This window comes from Mobula birostris, chromosome 16, assembly GCF_030028105.1.
Source record: "Mobula birostris isolate sMobBir1 chromosome 16, sMobBir1.hap1, whole genome shotgun sequence".
Taxonomy (NCBI): Eukaryota; Metazoa; Chordata; class Chondrichthyes; order Myliobatiformes; family Myliobatidae; genus Mobula; species Mobula birostris.
Genome location: NC_092385.1, coordinates 67,777,959 through 67,789,112, shown reverse-complemented (window position 1 = coordinate 67,789,112; position 11,154 = coordinate 67,777,959). Strand labels below are relative to the sequence as shown.

Sequence of the window (11,154 nt, the reverse complement as noted above, 5' to 3'; positions counted from 1 at the left end):
ATAATGCTAAAGGCCAGGGAACGGTGGTCACTGTCCCCCAGATGCTCACCCACTGAGAGATCTGTGACCTGACCCGGTTCATTACCTAGTACTAGATCTAGTATGGCACTCCCCCTGGTCGGCTTGTCCACATACTGTGACAGGATGTGGTAGTAGTACAGTGCAATACAGAAAATATGCTGTAAATTACAATAAGAAATATAAAATTAAATAAGTAGGGCAAAAACAGAGCAAAATCGTGAGGATTGGTTCATTACTCATTCAAAATCTGAAGAAGCTGTTCCTGAAACATTGAGTGTGTGCTTTCAGGCTCCTGTGCCTCCTATATAATGGTAATAAAGGTTGAGTACCCCTCATCTTAGATTTCAAATCCGAAAACCTCCGAAATCTGAGTTTTTTCGAGCACTGACATGACAACACAAATGGGAAATTCCATAAGGCGTTGGGAAGGTCACCAGGCGATGCACAGGTCTCTGCACATTACAGACAGTTCTGAGAAATAACCTCACATATATAATAAACAGAGTTAATGAAAAATAGAAAAAACGCTGCATAAAGCAAAAAATTAAAATTTCGAATGTGTATTGAAAGACTGCATTAATCAGCATTGGAGTGAACGTATGCCGCTTACTGGCATGAAAAGAAGCAAAGATCTATATCACGATGAAAATTGAAGGTAAATGAATATTCAGCAGGCTGGTTGCAGAAATTTAAGGAATGGCATTTTTTTTTAAAAGATAAAGCGTTGATAAGTTTGCGAAGGTCGTCGTCGATGAAAATCTAATACCAGAACATATCTACAATGCTGATTGATTTTTATCCTCACAGAAAACTTAAAAAAGTAAAATACAAATACAGTGTACTATAACCTTTTAATCAAAACACGGCATCGTAGGTGGAGACTGAAAGCTTGCCGTTGTTTGTTGTTCAACAGCTGATTCAGGTATTCTCCCGACGCTGGTGTGCTGCTTTTGTTACCCTGCACAAATTATGTTAATGCTATGTAATAATTTTTATTGTTAAGTACATATATTTGATGAACAAGTGTAAGACAAAGACTGCTGACCGGTAGCACAAATTCAGAGTCAGAAATCATGGCAATCCCAAACTATCTCATTATATAGTCCAAGATCTGAAACACTTCCGGCCCGAGTATTTTGAATAAGGGGTACTCAACTAGTAATAAGAGGGAGTGCTCCTGATCCTCCCAAATTCTGAAGAGCCTGGTTAATTGGTCACAATGGTGTAATTCGGCTACGTGGACTCGTTGCCGAAAGGCTGTATCTGCTCTATCTCTCAAAAACTAGATCCCTTTATTGACTGAATATATTCTCAAAAAAACTCCAAGAATTCGATCAAACAAGATTTCTCTTTCATAAACCTAGTGTGAATCTGCAATATTATATATTACTTTCTAAATGATTAGGCACCCAGTGTACGATTAATTTGATAGAAGCAGATGTCAGCACAATGGTTTCTGCCGAAATGACAACAGCCATCTTCTACTGTACATCTGTTCAACCTACCGGTGTATCTTTCTTTCTAATTTTCTACTTATGGCTATACTATAAGTACGTTCGAGCTCCCTCTCCAATTTGAGTGGATGAACATTATCTAAAACAGTTAAATAATATAGCCTAATGAAAACGCCACTTCGAGAAGGAACAGGATAGAAAGAGTTAAGGAAAGAGGAAGAGATTGGACTGGTAACTGCCCACAATGCTATTGGACTGGCCGCGGAGTTGCTTGCTGCCTTGTATGGTTGCAGTTGTACCTCTCTGACCGCTCTGCTTTTCCTGCGAGGAAGCTAAGCGAGCAGAACCAAGAGCTTGCGCGTCGTTACCGTATTTAACCCGTTGTCCGATCTCACAGCAAGAACGACAAGCCATTTCCCGGAGAAAACTGAAATTATTGACCTAACGAGGTAACTCTCGGCTCTCACCATGTTGATGTCTTTTAGCAAAGATTAGGAAGGAATCAAAATTATTGACCAGTGAGTCTTACTTCAATGGTTGGTAAGTTGATGGAGAAGATCCTGAGAAGCAGGATTTATGAACATTTGGAGAGGTATAATATGATGAGGAATAGTCAGCATGGCTTTGTCAAGGGCAGCTCGTGCCTTAGCCTGATTGAATTTTTTGAGGCTGTGACTAAACACATTGATGAAGGAAGAGCAGTAGATGTAGTGTATATGGATTTCAGCAAGGGATTTGATAAGGTACCCCATGCAAGGGTTATTGAGAATGTAAGGAGGCATGGGATCCGAGGGGACATTGCTTTGTGGATCCAGAACTGGCTTGCTCACAGAAGGCAAAGAGTGGTTGTAGATGGGTCATATTCTGCATGGAGGTTGGTCACCAGTTGTGTGCCTCAGGGATCTGTTCTGGGACCCCGACTCTTTGTGATTTTTATAAATGACCTGGATGAGGAAGTGGAGGGATGGGTTAGTAAATTTGCTGATGACAAAAAGGTTGGGGGTGTTGTGGATAGTGTGGAGGGCTGTCAGAGGTTACAACAGGACATTGATAGGATGCAAAACTGGACTGAGAAGTGGCAGATGGAGTTCAACCCAGACAAGTGTGAAGTGGTTCATTTTGGTAGGTCAAATATGATGGCAGAATATAGTATTGGTAAGACTCTTGGGATGTGGAGGGTCAAAGGGATCTTGGGGTCCAAGTGCATAGGACACTCAAAGCTGCTATGCGCGAGGTTGACTCTGTGATTAAGAAGGCATATGGTAAATTGTGGGATTGAATTTAAGAGCTGAGAGGTAATGTTGCAGCTATATAGGACCCTGGTCAGACCCCACTTGGAGTACTGTGCTCAATTCTGGTCACCTCACTATAGGAAAGACGTGGAAACCATAGAAAGGGTGCAGAGGAGACTTACAAAGATGTTGCCTGGATTGAGGAGCATGTGTTATGAGAATAAGTTGAGTGAACTTGGCCTTTTCTCCTTGGAGCGATGGAGGATGAGAGGTGACTTGATAGAGGTGTTCAAGATAAAGAGAGGCATTGATCGTGTGGATAGTCAGAGGCTTTTCCCCAGGGCTGAAATGGCTAGCACGAGAGGGCTTAGTTTTAAGGTGCTTGGAAGGAGGTACAGAGGAGATATCAAGGGTAAGTTTTTTACGCAGAGAGTGGTGAGTGTGTGGAATAGGCTGCCAGCGGCCGTGGTGGAGGCGGAAACGATAGGGTCTTTTAAGAGATTCCTGGATGGGTACATGGAGCTTAGAAAAATAGAGGGCTATGGGTAAAGCCGAGGTAGTTCTAAGGTAGGGAATTGTTCGGCACAGCTTTGTGGGCCGAAGGGCCTGTCTTGTGCTGTATGTTTTCTATGTTTCTAAGTGTCTATGTTTTCTAAAATGAGGGGGGGGGCAGGGAGGGGCTGTGTATTAATGAGCTCTGTTGAAGGGTCTCGGCCCAAAACGTCGACTGTTTACTCTTTTCCATTGATGCTGTCTGGCTTGCTGAGTTCCTCCAGTATTTTGTGTGTTATCTGAAGAATTTCTTGTCTCAGTCCGTTAATATATAGTTTTTCGTTCTAACTATGTGGACAACTTGAAATCTCAACCTGTTTTTCAAAATTCAGCTGGTGACCGATTTTTTCATCAATCATTAACAGTTGGTTTAGAATTGACCTCGGCTGGAGATACAAACTCAGTTACTTTGTAACTAGAACACTGTTTAATCATATTTGACTTTACGTCATTGTTAAATAATGCATTAAATAATTGGAAGCATGTTGTTAAGAAGGATTTTAGTTGATCGTCAGCATTTTAAATTTGAATTTTAAAAATAAATTATAACTCTGTTTTCAAAGCCCTTCCATGCATGATCTTGTTTCTTTGAGTGTAAATTCATTTAATATCACAAGATTATCTCCTGTCTCCTCAGTTTAATTATTTCTCTCATTGGTTGTGCTATCTTTAGATGCTCCTTGTTCTCTCTTAGTTGCTTTAACCACGGTCTTTAAAACATTTTAACCAAGCTTTTACTCATTGCCTCAATGTTATCTGGTTTGCTATCAATCTTGTAGAATCCTTTTTCTATCTTGCAGTTGTAGGTGAAATGAAGGAAGATGGATAAGATTGAAAGTTTTCATTTTTCTCACACCCCCTCCTTCCAATTTTCTCCTCATGCCTCCAACAGTAGTACTTTGGACCTGATACTGATCCTGCACTGAGTTTAAGGCTACTATGAAAGGTATTCAAGGATAATTTTGAGCAGCGGCCAATAAAGGATCTGAAGCGTGAGAAGACTTTGCTCACTCAGGTTTGCTGTTTGATTACGTAAGGTGTCGACTTGCAACAGTTCGCCTTTTTGAACAGTGGCCAAGATTGGAGTGGATAGCATTAGCATTAGAGTTTATTTATTCTTTTACCTTCTTTATATTTGCTCAGGTCATTCAGCCCACCTAGTCTGTGCCAAACAGTTTAAACTATCTAGTCCCATCAACCTGCACCTGGTCCACAGCCCTCCATACCAATACCATCTATGTACTTATCCAAATTTCTCTTAAACTTTGAGATTGAAATCACATGCACCACTTGTGCTGGCAGCTTGTTCCACAGTCTCACTACCCTCTGAGTGAAGAAGTTTCCCCTCATGTTTCCCTTAAACTTTTCACCTTTCACCCCTAATCCAAGTTGTAGTCCCACCTAACCTCTGTGGAAAAAGCCTCCTCTCGTTTTCCTTGTCTATACCCCTAATAATTTTGTATACCTCTATCAAATCTCCTTCAGTCTTCTATATTCCAAGGAATAAAGTCCTAACCTATTCAATCTTTCCTTGTATCTCAGGTCCTCAAGTCCCTGCAACATCATTGTAAATTTTTCTCTGTACTCTTTCAACCTTATTTACATCTTTCCTGTAGGTTGGTGACCAAAACTGCACACAATACTCCAAATGAGGCCTCACCAATGTCTTATACAGCTTCAACATAATGTCCCACCTCCTGTACTCAGTACTTTGATTTATGAAGGCCAATGTGCCAAAACACTCCTTACAGCCCTGTGACACCACTTTCAATGAATTATGGACCTGTTCAGTGCACTTCAGTTCAGTACCCACACAGAAATTACCATTTCACTCTTTCATTCCCAAAGAGTTCAAAAATACTTCAATATAATTTTAGTATATTTTGCAGATGAGTATACATGGCCCTCTGATATTCAGAATGTCAATGATTTACAATCCTCTGTAATAAATGGCTTATTCTCTGACCATATCCGTCCCCCAACCTGTCCTCTACCTCTAGCTTCTTCAGCCTGTAAAAGCAAACTTTCTCCAAATACTCACAAATTTCAATCAAGTCACCTTTCATCCTTTTAAAGTCCAGTGTGCAGAATCATTCTACTTGGTGTCCTTGTAAGACATATTTCTCGCCTACTATAAAAGTACAGGAGAGGAACTCAACTCTGCCGTGGATGGTTCCAAGCCCAGCTGCGAAAGAAGAAGGGTTGGGCATGGGGCATGGGGCATGGGGCATGGGGCTAGCAACCCTCCTGTAAAAACCCTGTGCTACAGAAATGCCAAAAGAAGCTCCAAATACCTCAACACTGGGGTTGGGAAGATACTTACCTAGAAGATGCAAGATGGGCTACACCTGGGGACAACTTGAAAGACTGGCCCAGGATAGAGGACTCTAAGTGAGCTGCAGTCGGTTGCCTATGACCCCATAGAAATGATAGACTTAAGGAGATGAAGAACCCAGTGTGGTCTTCTGCTGCTGTAGCCCATCGACTTCAAGGTTCCATCTGTTCATTCAGAAATACCCTGCACACCACTGGTGTGATGTGTGGTTATTTCAGTTATTGTTGCTTTCCTGTCAGTTTGAACTAGTCTGACCATTCTCCTCTAACCTCTATGAAGGTATTTTCGCTCACAGACTTCCCCTCACTGGATGTCTTTTTTTTGTTTTTCACACCATTCTCTGTAAACTCCAGAGACAGTTGTTTGTGAAAATCCCAGGAGATTAGCAGTTTCTGAGGCATTCAAACCACTCCATCTGATACCAACAATCATTCCACAGTCGAAGTCACTTAGATCATATTGGGTACCAAGGTAGCATAGCAGTTAGCATAATGCTATTACAGATCAGGGCATTTCGGAGTCCAATTGCAGTACCATCTGTAAGGAGTCTATATGTGGAATAAGTGGATTTTCCCCAGTTTCGTCCCACAGTCCAAAGATCTACTGGGTTTTGTCAGGGGTTACTGGTGTGGCATGGCTCATAACGCTGGAAGGATCTATTCCGTGCTGTATCACTAAATAAGATAAATAAAAAAAATTTGTTCTCCATTCTGACATTTGGTCTGAACAACAACTGAAGCTCTTCAGTAACGAGTTGCTGCCACATGATTGGCTGATTAGATATCTGCATTAACAAATAGGTGTCCAGTGTACCTAATAAACTGGTAACTGAGTGCATGTCACAACCAACCCCATTTGTCCACTTTGTCAAACTCCACCTGTGGGAATTTCTGCAGATGCATCATAAAAATCATCTGAGAGCACAGTGAACTGCAGTGGAAACAAGTCAGCCTTGACCCTGATGGATTGCCTCATGAAAGATTATCGAATATTCATTCTAATGAAATATTTGTTTAAGTGACCAGAATTTCTTTAGCCAGAGGGTGGCGAATCTGTGGAATTCATTGCCATGGACAGCTGTGAAGGCCAGTTATTGGGTATATTTATAGTGGAGGTTGATAGGTTCTTAGTTTTAAGGGTGCCAAAGGATATGGGGAGAAGGCTGGAGAATAGGGCTGAGGGATACATCAGCCATGATGGAGTGGCCTGGTTCTGCTCTTGTGTCTTATGATCTAACTATAAATTTAACCTTGGAAATAAAGTCAGAATATTATCTTTAATCAGAAAATGCTAGCAAACTTCAGCAAGTGAGACAGTATTTGTGGGAAGAGAGTCAAGAATCCTTTGTCTTCAGCCTGACATATTAACACACACAAAATGCTGGAGGTCAGGTAACATTTATGAAGAGGAAAATGCAGTCGACATTTTGGGCTGAGACCTTTGATCATGGTCTGAGTTCTACCAGCATTTTGTGTGTGTTGTTCTATTCTGGATTTCCAGCATCTGCAGGATCTCTTGTGTTTATATGACTTCAGTTCTTCCTTCCACTGCATGATCTTCTGAGTGTTTCCAGCTGTCCCTGTTTTTTTATTTCAAATTTTAGCATCTTTCATTTTTTCATTCATTTAGTTTCTTTTATTAACTTAAAAAGCTAAATTTGCTTTAGGTGCTCCTTCAGAATGAACAGGTGAATAGAAGTGGACTATTTGGTTCCACCATTCTGTACAATCATCAGAATAACCAGAATCAAGTTTAAAATCACAGGCATATGTCATGAAATTTGTTAATTTTATGGCAGCGATATAATAAAATACATGATAAATATGGAGAAAAAACTAAGTTACATTAAGTTTATATATGTCTATTAAATAGTTTAGTTAAAATAAGTAGGGGAAAACAAATATAAGAAGTACTGAGGTAGTGTTCCTGAAGGCAATGTCCATTTAGAAATCAGATGACAGCAGTGAAGAAGCTGTTCCTGAATTGCTGAATGTGTGCCTTCAGGCTTCTGTACCTCCTTCCTGACGGTAACAATGAGAAGAAGCCATGTCCTAGGTGGTAGGGGACATTAATGATGGACACTGCCTTCTTAATGCACCGTTCCTTGAAGATGTCTTGGATACTGCGGAGGCTAGTCCACATGATGGATCTCACATAGTTAATTCAGAAACAAAGGTTCTGAACTTAAAGAGGGGTAACTTTGAAGGTATGAGACGTGAATTAGCTAAGATAGACTGGCAAATGACACTTAAAGGATTGACGGTGGATATGCAATGGCAAGCATTTAAAGGTTGCATGGATGAACTACAACAATTGTTCATTCCAGTTTGGCAAAAGAATAAATCAAGGAAGGTAGCGCACCCGTGACTGACGAGAAATTAGGGATAGTATCAATTCCAAAGAAGAAGCGTACAAATTAACCAGAGAAAGTGGCTCACCTGAGGACTGGGAGAAATTCAGAGTTCAGCAGAGGAGGACAAAGGGCTTAATTAGGAAGGGGAAAAAAGATTATGAGAGAAAACTGGCAGGGAACATAAAAACTGACTGTAAAAGCTTTTATAGATATGTAAAAAGGAAAAGACTGGTAAAGACAAATGTAGGTCCCCTACAGACAGAAACAGGTGAATTGATTATGGGGAGCAAGGACATGGCAGACCAATTGAATAATTACTTTGGTTCTGTCTTCACTAAGGAGGACATAAATAATCTTCCAGAAATAGTAGGGGACAGAGGGTCCAGTGAGATGGAGGAACTGAGCGAAATACATGTTAGTAGGGAAGTGGTGTTAGGTAAATTGAAGGGATTGAAGGCAGATAAATCCCCAGGGCCAGATGGTCTGCATCCAAGAAATAGTGGATGCATTAGTGATAATTTTTCAAAACTCATTAGATTCTGGACTAGTTCCTGAGGATTGGAGGGTGGCTAATGTAACCCCACTTTTTAAAAAAGGAGGGAGAGAGAAACCGGGGAATTATAGACCGGTTAGCCTAACGTCGGTGGTGGGGAAACTGCTGGAGTCAGTTATCAAAGATGTGATAACAGCACATTTGGAAAGCGGTGAAATCATCGGACAAAGTCAGCATGGATTTGTGAAAGGAAAATCATGTCTGACGAATCTCATAGAATTTTTTGAGGATGTAACTAGTAGAGTGGATAGGGGAGAACCAGTGGATGTGGTATATTTGGATTTTCAAAAGGCTTTTGACAAGGTCCCACACAGGAGATTAGTGTGCAAACTTAAAGCACACGGTATTGGGGATAAGGTATTGATGTGGATGGAGAATTGGTTAGCAGACAGGAAGCAAAGAGTGGGAATAAACGAGACCTTTTCAGAATGGCAGGCGGTGACTAGTGGGGTACCGCAAGGCTCAGTGTTGGGACCCCAGTTGTTTACAATATATATTAATGACTTGGATGAGGGAATTAAATGCAGCATCTCCAAGTTTGTGGATGACACGAAGCTGGGTGGCAGTGTTAGCTGTGAGGAGGATGCTAAGAGGATGCAGAGTGACTGGGATAGGTTGGGTGAGTGGGCAAATTCATGGCAGATGCAATTTAACGTGGATAGATGTGAAGTTATCCACTTTGGTGGCAAAAATAGGAAAACAGATTATTATCTGAATGGTGGCCGATTAGGAAAAGGGGAGGTGCAACGAGACCTGGGTGTCATTATACACCAGTCATTGAAAGTGGGCATGCAGGTAGAGCAGGCGGTGAAAAAGGCGAATGGTATGCTGGCATTTATAGCGAGAGGATTCGAGTACAGGAGCAGGGAGGTACTACTGCAGTTGTACAGGGCCTTGGTGAGACCACACCTGGAGTATTGTGTGCAGTTTTGGTCGCCTAATCTGAGGAAAGACATCCTTGCCATAGAGGGAGTACAAAGAAGGTTCACCAGATTGATTCCTGGGATGGCAGGACTTTCATATGAAGAAAGACTGGATGAACTGGGCTTGTACTCGTTGGAATTTAGAAGATTGAGGGGGGATCTGATTGAAACGTATAAAATCCTAAAGGGATTGGACAGGCTAGATGCAGGAAGATTGTTCCCGATGATGGGGAAGTCCAGAACAAGGGGTCACAGTTTGAGGATAAAGGGGAAGCCTTTTAGGACCGAGATTAGGAAAAACTTCTTCACACAGAGAGTGGTGAATCTGTGGAATTCTCTGCCACAGGAAACAGTTGAGGCCACTTCATTGGCTATATTTAAGAGGGAGTTAGATATGGCCCTTGTGGCTACGGGGGTCAGGGGGTATGGAGGGAAGGCTGAGGCGGGGTTCTGAGTTGGATGATCAGCCATGATCATAATAAATGGCGGTGCAGGCTCGAAGGGCCGAATGGCCTACTCCACCTATTTTCTATGTTTTTTTTCACTAATCATCTCTCTCCCCACCCCCACCATACCAGACAGTGATGCAGCCAGTCAGAATACAGAATGTTTTCCATGGTACATTTGTAATGGAAATCTTGAATATGAAAGATGTGCGGAAAATCAGGTTGGTGTCGGATTGCAAGGGAGGGAATTTGTTGAACACCTGGAGATGGCTTTTTATAGCAGCTTGTGCTTGAGTCTTCTTGGAGAAAGGCTATCTTAGATTAGATGTTGTGTAATAACCCAGATCTTATTAGGGAGCTTAATGTAAAGGAACCCTTAATAGACAGTGATCTTAACATGATTGAATTGAAACTACAAATTGAGAGAGAGGGGCATAACTCATATGTATCCTTATCAGAATTGAATAAAGGGAATTACAGAGGCATGAGAGAGGAGCTTGGCTAGGTGAGTTGGAGGAGAATACTGGCAGGGATGGCGACAGAGCAATTTCTGGGAATAGTTCACAAGACACCGGATAGATATGTCCCACAGAGGATGATGTTCTCAAATGGCAGGAGAAGGTGACAGTGGCTGATGAAGATTGCATACAAGCCAAGGAAAGGGCATATAAGATAGAAAAAATGAGTGGGAAGTTGGATGATCGGGAAGCTTTTAAAATCCAACAAAAGGCAGTGGATGTCATTTACTTGGATTTTCAGAAGGAGTTTGTTAAGGTGCCAAACGTGAGACTGCTTAATGAGATAAAATCGTATGGCATTACAGGAAAGTTGCTGGCATGGATAGCAGAATGGCTGACAAGCGGGAGGCAGTGAGTAGGAATAAAAGTTTGCGGATGAGGTGAAGTTAGGTGGAGGGGTAGGTAGTGTGAGGAAGCAATGAGATTACAGCAGGACTTGGACAAATTGGGAGAAAGGGCAAAAAGTGGCAGATGCAAAACAGTGCTGGGAAATGTTTTGGGCCCCATATCTTAGAACGGATGTGTAGTCATTGGATACAATCCAGAGGAGGTTCACGAAGATGATACCGGGAATGAAGGGGTTAACATATGAGGAGCATTTGGCAGCTTTGGGCCTGTACTCACTGGAATTTAGAAGAATGCAGGGGTATCATTGAAACCTACCGAATGTTGACAGGACCAGATAGGGTGGATGTAGAGAGGGTGGGTGGGGAGGGATGGTATCCAGCACTAGAGGGCCCAGCCTCAAATAGAGGGGTGACCCTTTA

General features: G+C 41.8%; 1 protein-coding gene across 4 annotated transcripts in view; it reads left to right on the top strand.

Moving 5' to 3' along the window:
• Nucleotides 1-625: 625 nt before the first annotated feature.
• Nucleotides 626-11,154, top strand: part of glyctk (glycerate kinase) — a 52,006-nt gene continuing 41,477 nt past the window's right edge. For 2 of the 4 annotated variants that reach the window (XM_072280781.1, XM_072280783.1), the window contains exon 1: nucleotides 1,737-1,924. The gene's annotated coding sequence lies outside the window, so the exon portion shown is untranslated. Of the gene's footprint in view, nucleotides 677-1,736; nucleotides 1,925-1,956; nucleotides 2,016-11,154 lie in introns of those variants that run through there. The other 2 variants (XM_072280786.1, XM_072280785.1) reach the window with 2 other exon arrangements.